Genomic DNA, 9,967 nt, shown 5'->3' on the forward strand with positions numbered 1-9,967 from the left:
TCACTACACTAAGTAGGATTTTTTAACGCTGTGTAGTGACTCTTGCTAAGTACATGTGAAGAGATGTTGAATAAAAAAAGTAAAAGAAAAGGTACTTTTGTTTTGTGTTTTATTGAAAGCACTTTCCATAAAGTGTAATTGTTTCCAATGAAGAAAGAAGTAGGTAGCTTTCCATGTGTAATTAGTGTGTCATTGCAGAAGAAGCTTAATGTGTAGTTTGTAAAAACAATGGGGAAAAAAGGTGTCTGAAGAAGAAATGATAAATGTCCTTTTTTTTAAGCATTCACTCGGCCGGCCGTTTGGCGCATGACATGTGGCGGAGCACCCTGCTACAGAACTCCGCCAGTTCGAACCCCCCACGAACTCAATGCCACGGCCCTGCGCGGGGGGCGGGGAAGCGCACTCGCGTTTCCTTTTTGCCTGCTCCAGCCAAGTCCTCCGCCCCCTCTACATCTCTCTTATTACCCTTTATTACCTTACACTCATGCCTTTGCCTTTCACCACTTCAAAACTAAGCCTACTTCAATATTACCTTCATACACTTGCCTTGCTTTTCGCCTTCCTCACGCTGTGTACTCACGCTTGCTAAGTACATGTGAACACATCTTGAATAAAAAAACCTGAAAACAAAACATACTTATCTTTTCTGTTTTATTGAAACCACTTTACAGAATTGTTTCCAATGAAGAAAGAAGTAGGTAGCTTTCCATGTGTAATTAGTGTGTCATTGCAGAAGAAGCTTAATGTGTACTTTGTAAAAACAATGGGGAAAAAAGGTGTCTGAAGAAGAAATGATAAATGTCCTTTTTTTTCAAGCCCTCTCTGGCCTGCCGTTTCAGTGCCTCGCTTGGGGGGGGCGGGGAGACGTGCACTGGCGTTTCCTTTTTGCTTTTTCCTGCTCTCGCCAAGTCCTCCGCCTGCTCTACATCTCTCTCATTACCTTTTATTAGCCGAAAATCCCAATGAGGCTTACACTCATGCCTTTGCCTTTCACCACTTCCTTCATACGCTCTCTTTGCTTTTGGCCTTCCTCACTACACTAAGTAGGATTTTTTAACGCTGTGTAGTGACTCTTGCTAAGTACATGTGAAGAGATGTTGAATAAAAAAAGTAAAAGAAAAGGTACTTTTGTTTTGTGTTTTATTGAAAGCACTTTCCATAAAGTGTAATTGTTTCCAATGAAGAAAGAAGTAGGTAGCTTTCCATGTGTAATTAGTGTGTCATTGCAGAAGAAGCTTAATGTGTAGTTTGTAAAAACAATGGGGAAAAAAGGTGTCTGAAGAAGAAATGATAAATGTCCTTTTTTTTAAGCATTCACTTGGCCGGCCGTTTGGCGCATGACATGTGGCGGAGCACCCTGCTACAGAACTCCGCCAGTTCGAACCCCCCACGAACTCAATGCCACGGCCCTGCGCGGGGGGCGGGGAAGCGCACTCGCGTTTCCTTTTTGCCTGCTCCAGCCAAGTCCTCCGCCCCCTCTACATCTCTCTTATTACCCTTTATTACCTTACACTCATGCCTTTGCCTTTCACCACTTCAAAACTAAGCCTACTTCAATATTACCTTCATACACTTGCCTTGCTTTTCGCCTTCCTCACGCTGTGTACTCACGCTTGCTAAGTACATGTGAACACATCTTGAATAAAAAAACCTGAAAACAAAACATACTTATCTTTTCTGTTTTATTGAAACCACTTTACAGAATTGTTTCCAATGAAGAAAGAAGTAGGTAGCTTTCCATGTGTAATTAGTGTGTCATTGCAGAAGAAGCTTAATGTGTACTTTGTAAAAACAATGGGGAAAAAAGGTGTCTGAAGAAGAAATGATAAATGTCCTTTTTTTTCAAGCCCTCTCTGGCCTGCCGTTTCAGTGCCTCGCTTGGGGGGGGGCGGGGAGACGTGCACTGGCGTTTCCTTTTTGCTTTTTCCTGCTCTCGCCAAGTCCTCCGCCTGCTCTACATCTCTCTCATTACCTTTTATTAGCCGAAAATCCCAATGAGGCTTACACTCATGCCTTTGCCTTTCACCACTTCCTTCATACGCTCTCTTTGCTTTTGGCCTTCCTCACTACACTAAGTAGGATTTTTTAACGCTGTGTAGTGACTCTTGCTAAGTACATGTGAAGAGATGTTGAATAAAAAAAGTAAAAGAAAAGGTACTTTTGTTTTGTGTTTTATTGAAAGCACTTTCCATAAAGTGTAATTGTTTCCAATGAAGAAAGAAGTAGGTAGCTTTCCATGTGTAATTAGTGTGTCATTGCAGAAGAAGCTTAATGTGTAGTTTGTAAAAACAATGGGGAAAAAAGGTGTCTGAAGAAGAAATGATAAATGTCCTTTTTTTTAAGCATTCACTTGGCCGGCCGTTTGGCGCATGACATGTGGCGGAGCACCCTGCTACAGAACTCCGCCAGTTCGAACCCCCCACGAACTCAATGCCACGGCCCTGCGCGGGGGGCGGGGAAGCGCACTCGCGTTTCCTTTTTGCCTGCTCCAGCCAAGTCCTCCGCCCCCTCTACATCTCTCTTATTACCCTTTATTACCTTACACTCATGCCTTTGCCTTTCACCACTTCAAAACTAAGCCTACTTCAATATTACCTTCATACACTTGCCTTGCTTTTCGCCTTCCTCACGCTGTGTACTCACGCTTGCTAAGTACATGTGAACACATCTTGAATAAAAAAACCTGAAAACAAAACATACTTATCTTTTCTGTTTTATTGAAACCACTTTACAGAATTGTTTCCAATGAAGAAAGAAGTAGGTAGCTTTCCATGTGTAATTAGTGTGTCATTGCAGAAGAAGCTTAATGTGTACTTTGTAAAAACAATGGGGAAAAAAGGTGTCTGAAGAAGAAATGATAAATGTCCTTTTTTTTCAAGCCCTCTCTGGCCGGCCGTTTCAGTGCCTCGCTTGGGGGGGGGGGCGGGGAGACGTGCACTGGCGTTTCCTTTTTGCTTTTTCCTGCTCTCGCCAAGTCCTCCGCCTGCTCTACATCTCTCTCATTACCTTTTATTAGCCGAAAATCCCAATGAGGCTTACACTCATGCCTTTGCCTTTCACCACTTCCTTCATACGCTCTCTTTGCTTTTGGCCTTCCTCACTACACTAAGTAGGATTTTTTAACGCTGTGTAGTGACTCTTGCTAAGTACATGTGAAGAGATGTTGAATAAAAAAAGTAAAAGAAAAGGTACTTTTGTTTTGTGTTTTATTGAAAGCACTTTCCATAAAGTGTAATTGTTTCCAATGAAGAAAGAAGTAGGTAGCTTTCCATGTGTAATTAGTGTGTCATTGCAGAAGAAGCTTAATGTGTACTTTGTAAAAACAATGGGGAAAAAAGGTGTCTGAAGAAGAAATGATAAATGTCCTTTTTTTTCAAGCCCTCTCTGGCCGGCCGTTTCAGTGCCTCGCTTGGGGGGGGGGGCGGGGAGACGTGCACTGGCGTTTCCTTTTTGCTTTTTCCTGCTCTCGCCAAGTCCTCCGCCTGCTCTACATCTCTCTCATTACCTTTTATTAGCCGAAAATCCCAATGAGGCTTACACTCATGCCTTTGCCTTTCACCACTTCCTTCATACGCTCTCTTTGCTTTTGGCCTTCCTCACTACACTAAGTAGGATTTTTTAACGCTGTGTAGTGACTCTTGCTAAGTACATGTGAAGAGATGTTGAATAAAAAAAGTAAAAGAAAAGGTACTTTTGTTTTGTGTTTTATTGAAAGCACTTTCCATAAAGTGTAATTGTTTCCAATGAAGAAAGAAGTAGGTAGCTTTCCATGTGTAATTAGTGTGTCATTGCAGAAGAAGCTTAATGTGTAGTTTGTAAAAACAATGGGGAAAAAAGGTGTCTGAAGAAGAAATGATAAATGTCCTTTTTTTTAAGCATTCACTTGGCCGGCCGTTTGGCGCATGACATGTGGCGGAGCACCCTGCTACAGAACTCCGCCAGTTCGAACCCCCCACGAACTCAATGCCACGGCCCTGCGCGGGGGGCGGGGAAGCGCACTCGCGTTTCCTTTTTGCCTGCTCCAGCCAAGTCCTCCGCCCCCTCTACATCTCTCTTATTACCCTTTATTACCTTACACTCATGCCTTTGCCTTTCACCACTTCAAAACTAAGCCTACTTCAATATTACCTTCATACACTTGCCTTGCTTTTCGCCTTCCTCACGCTGTGTACTCACGCTTGCTAAGTACATGTGAACACATCTTGAATAAAAAAACCTGAAAACAAAACATACTTATCTTTTCTGTTTTATTGAAACCACTTTACAGAATTGTTTCCAATGAAGAAAGAAGTAGGTAGCTTTCCATGTGTAATTAGTGTGTCATTGCAGAAGAAGCTTAATGTGTACTTTGTAAAAACAATGGGGAAAAAAGGTGTCTGAAGAAGAAATGATAAATGTCCTTTTTTTTCAAGCCCTCTCTGGCCGGCCGTTTCAGTGCCTCGCTTGGGGGGGGGGGCGGGGAGACGTGCACTGGCGTTTCCTTTTTGCTTTTTCCTGCTCTCGCCAAGTCCTCCGCCTGCTCTACATCTCTCTCATTACCTTTTATTAGCCGAAAATCCCAATGAGGCTTACACTCATGCCTTTGCCTTTCACCACTTCCTTCATACGCTCTCTTTGCTTTTGGCCTTCCTCACTACACTAAGTAGGATTTTTTAACGCTGTGTAGTGACTCTTGCTAAGTACATGTGAAGAGATGTTGAATAAAAAAAGTAAAAGAAAAGGTACTTTTGTTTTGTGTTTTATTGAAAGCACTTTCCATAAAGTGTAATTGTTTCCAATGAAGAAAGAAGTAGGTAGCTTTCCATGTGTAATTAGTGTGTCATTGCAGAAGAAGCTTAATGTGTAGTTTGTAAAAACAATGGGGAAAAAAGGTGTCTGAAGAAGAAATGATAAATGTCCTTTTTTTTAAGCATTCACTTGGCCGGCCGTTTGGCGCATGACATGTGGCGGAGCACCCTGCTACAGAACTCCGCCAGTTCGAACCCCCCACGAACTCAATGCCACGGCCCTGCGCGGGGGGCGGGGAAGCGCACTCGCGTTTCCTTTTTGCCTGCTCCAGCCAAGTCCTCCGCCCCCTCTACATCTCTCTTATTACCCTTTATTACCTTACACTCATGCCTTTGCCTTTCACCACTTCAAAACTAAGCCTACTTCAATATTACCTTCATACACTTGCCTTGCTTTTCGCCTTCCTCACGCTGTGTACTCACGCTTGCTAAGTACATGTGAACACATCTTGAATAAAAAAACCTGAAAACAAAACATACTTATCTTTTCTGTTTTATTGAAACCACTTTACAGAATTGTTTCCAATGAAGAAAGAAGTAGGTAGCTTTCCATGTGTAATTAGTGTGTCATTGCAGAAGAAGCTTAATGTGTACTTTGTAAAAACAATGGGGAAAAAAGGTGTCTGAAGAAGAAATGATAAATGTCCTTTTTTTTCAAGCCCTCTCTGGCCTGCCGTTTCAGTGCCTCGCTTGGGGGGGGGCGGGGAGACGTGCACTGGCGTTTCCTTTTTGCTTTTTCCTGCTCTCGCCAAGTCCTCCGCCTGCTCTACATCTCTCTCATTACCTTTTATTAGCCGAAAATCCCAATGAGGCTTACACTCATGCCTTTGCCTTTCACCACTTCCTTCATACGCTCTCTTTGCTTTTGGCCTTCCTCACTACACTAAGTAGGATTTTTTAACGCTGTGTAGTGACTCTTGCTAAGTACATGTGAAGAGATGTTGAATAAAAAAAGTAAAAGAAAAGGTACTTTTGTTTTGTGTTTTATTGAAAGCACTTTCCATAAAGTGTAATTGTTTCCAATGAAGAAAGAAGTAGGTAGCTTTCCATGTGTAATTAGTGTGTCATTGCAGAAGAAGCTTAATGTGTAGTTTGTAAAAACAATGGGGAAAAAAGGTGTCTGAAGAAGAAATGATAAATGTCCTTTTTTTTAAGCATTCACTTGGCCGGCCGTTTGGCGCATGACATGTGGCGGAGCACCCTGCTACAGAACTCCGCCAGTTCGAACCCCCCACGAACTCAATGCCACGGCCCTGCGCGGGGGGCGGGGAAGCGCACTCGCGTTTCCTTTTTGCCTGCTCCAGCCAAGTCCTCCGCCCCCTCTACATCTCTCTTATTACCCTTTATTACCTTACACTCATGCCTTTGCCTTTCACCACTTCAAAACTAAGCCTACTTCAATATTACCTTCATACACTTGCCTTGCTTTTCGCCTTCCTCACGCTGTGTACTCACGCTTGCTAAGTACATGTGAACACATCTTGAATAAAAAAACCTGAAAACAAAACATACTTATCTTTTCTGTTTTATTGAAACCACTTTACAGAATTGTTTCCAATGAAGAAAGAAGTAGGTAGCTTTCCATGTGTAATTAGTGTGTCATTGCAGAAGAAGCTTAATGTGTACTTTGTAAAAACAATGGGGAAAAAAGGTGTCTGAAGAAGAAATGATAAATGTCCTTTTTTTTCAAGCCCTCTCTGGCCTGCCGTTTCAGTGCCTCGCTTGGGGGGGGGCGGGGAGACGTGCACTGGCGTTTCCTTTTTGCTTTTTCCTGCTCTCGCCAAGTCCTCCGCCTGCTCTACATCTCTCTCATTACCTTTTATTAGCCGAAAATCCCAATGAGGCTTACACTCATGCCTTTGCCTTTCACCACTTCCTTCATACGCTCTCTTTGCTTTTGGCCTTCCTCACTACACTAAGTAGGATTTTTTAACGCTGTGTAGTGACTCTTGCTAAGTACATGTGAAGAGATGTTGAATAAAAAAAGTAAAAGAAAAGGTACTTTTGTTTTGTGTTTTATTGAAAGCACTTTCCATAAAGTGTAATTGTTTCCAATGAAGAAAGAAGTAGGTAGCTTTCCATGTGTAATTAGTGTGTCATTGCAGAAGAAGCTTAATGTGTAGTTTGTAAAAACAATGGGGAAAAAAGGTGTCTGAAGAAGAAATGATAAATGTCCTTTTTTTTAAGCATTCACTTGGCCGGCCGTTTGGCGCATGACATGTGGCGGAGCACCCTGCTACAGAACTCCGCCAGTTCGAACCCCCCACGAACTCAATGCCACGGCCCTGCGCGGGGGGCGGGGAAGCGCACTCGCGTTTCCTTTTTGCCTGCTCCAGCCAAGTCCTCCGCCCCCTCTACATCTCTCTTATTACCCTTTATTACCTTACACTCATGCCTTTGCCTTTCACCACTTCAAAACTAAGCCTACTTCAATATTACCTTCATACACTTGCCTTGCTTTTCGCCTTCCTCACGCTGTGTACTCACGCTTGCTAAGTACATGTGAACACATCTTGAATAAAAAAACCTGAAAACAAAACATACTTATCTTTTCTGTTTTATTGAAACCACTTTACAGAATTGTTTCCAATGAAGAAAGAAGTAGGTAGCTTTCCATGTGTAATTAGTGTGTCATTGCAGAAGAAGCTTAATGTGTACTTTGTAAAAACAATGGGGAAAAAAGGTGTCTGAAGAAGAAATGATAAATGTCCTTTTTTTTCAAGCCCTCTCTGGCCGGCCGTTTCAGTGCCTCGCTTGGGGGGGGGGGCGGGGAGACGTGCACTGGCGTTTCCTTTTTGCTTTTTCCTGCTCTCGCCAAGTCCTCCGCCTGCTCTACATCTCTCTCATTACCTTTTATTAGCCGAAAATCCCAATGAGGCTTACACTCATGCCTTTGCCTTTCACCACTTCCTTCATACGCTCTCTTTGCTTTTGGCCTTCCTCACTACACTAAGTAGGATTTTTTAACGCTGTGTAGTGACTCTTGCTAAGTACATGTGAAGAGATGTTGAATAAAAAAAGTAAAAGAAAAGGTACTTTTGTTTTGTGTTTTATTGAAAGCACTTTCCATAAAGTGTAATTGTTTCCAATGAAGAAAGAAGTAGGTAGCTTTCCATGTGTAATTAGTGTGTCATTGCAGAAGAAGCTTAATGTGTAGTTTGTAAAAACAATGGGGAAAAAAGGTGTCTGAAGAAGAAATGATAAATGTCCTTTTTTTTAAGCATTCACTTGGCCGGCCGTTTGGCGCATGACATGTGGCGGAGCACCCTGCTACAGAACTCCGCCAGTTCGAACCCCCCACGAACTCAATGCCACGGCCCTGCGCGGGGGGCGGGGAAGCGCACTCGCGTTTCCTTTTTGCCTGCTCCAGCCAAGTCCTCCGCCCCCTCTACATCTCTCTTATTACCCTTTATTACCTTACACTCATGCCTTTGCCTTTCACCACTTCAAAACTAAGCCTACTTCAATATTACCTTCATACACTTGCCTTGCTTTTCGCCTTCCTCACGCTGTGTACTCACGCTTGCTAAGTACATGTGAACACATCTTGAATAAAAAAACCTGAAAACAAAACATACTTATCTTTTCTGTTTTATTGAAACCACTTTACAGAATTGTTTCCAATGAAGAAAGAAGTAGGTAGCTTTCCATGTGTAATTAGTGTGTCATTGCAGAAGAAGCTTAATGTGTACTTTGTAAAAACAATGGGGAAAAAAGGTGTCTGAAGAAGAAATGATAAATGTCCTTTTTTTTCAAGCCCTCTCTGGCCGGCCGTTTCAGTGCCTCGCTTGGGGGGGGGGCGGGGAGACGTGCACTGGCGTTTCCTTTTTGCTTTTTCCTGCTCTCGCCAAGTCCTCCGCCTGCTCTACATCTCTCTCATTACCTTTTATTAGCCGAAAATCCCAATGAGGCTTACACTCATGCCTTTGCCTTTCACCACTTCCTTCATACGCTCTCTTTGCTTTTGGCCTTCCTCACTACACTAAGTAGGATTTTTTAACGCTGTGTAGTGACTCTTGCTAAGTACATGTGAAGAGATGTTGAATAAAAAAAGTAAAAGAAAAGGTACTTTTGTTTTGTGTTTTATTGAAAGCACTTTCCATAAAGTGTAATTGTTTCCAATGAAGAAAGAAGTAGGTAGCTTTCCATGTGTAATTAGTGTGTCATTGCAGAAGAAGCTTAATGTGTAGTTTGTAAAAACAATGGGGAAAAAAGGTGTCTGAAGAAGAAATGATAAATGTCCTTTTTTTTAAGCATTCACTTGGCCGGCCGTTTGGCGCATGACATGTGGCGGAGCACCCTGCTACAGAACTCCGCCAGTTCGAACCCCCCACGAACTCAATGCCACGGCCCTGCGCGGGGGGCGGGGAAGCGCACTCGCGTTTCCTTTTTGCCTGCTCCAGCCAAGTCCTCCGCCCCCTCTACATCTCTCTTATTACCCTTTATTACCTTACACTCATGCCTTTGCCTTTCACCACTTCAAAACTAAGCCTACTTCAATATTACCTTCATACACTTGCCTTGCTTTTCGCCTTCCTCACGCTGTGTACTCACGCTTGCTAAGTACATGTGAACACATCTTGAATAAAAAAACCTGAAAACAAAACATACTTATCTTTTCTGTTTTATTGAAACCACTTTACAGAATTCAATGCCACGGCCCTGACAACCACACTGGGGCACATATTCACCAAAACACAGCACACCTTGACAATCTTATCAAGCAGTGCTGTCTTCATCCTCACATGATATGAGTAATCGGATTGGCATTGTAGAAAAATGACACGCGAAGCTGTCAAACACTCTATTTAAAAACTATTAAAATAAGATATTTCTGCTGATGAATACACTGAGCTGGGTTATAGTGCTGTGGCTTATGTTGAAATCTGCTGTGCTGTAGGGGAACAGGCTGTGTTGTCTTGTTGTGTGCATGTTTGAGTTGTGTTTCTTTTGAGATGGTATATTTTTTTCTTAACAGAAACAGACTGTGTCCAGGGTGAGAAGGGTCAGCTGTGATCTGAGCTGCACGCCCCAGTGTCCTGGAGGTGTACAGGTCCTGCAGAGATGGGAGTTTGCAGCCAATCACCTTCTCAGCAGAGCGCACAAGGGTTGCCCGGGGCGGCATCGTGGTGGGGGGCGGCATCACGGGCATCGGCGAGAAAAAAAAAAATAAAAAATTG

Source organism: Copadichromis virginalis, linkage group LG8 (genome assembly GCF_057382275.1).
Source record: "Copadichromis virginalis isolate Kocher_CV1m ecotype Utaka linkage group LG8, C_Virginalis_male_GT1.1, whole genome shotgun sequence".
Classification (NCBI taxonomy): Eukaryota; Metazoa; Chordata; class Actinopteri; order Cichliformes; family Cichlidae; genus Copadichromis; species Copadichromis virginalis.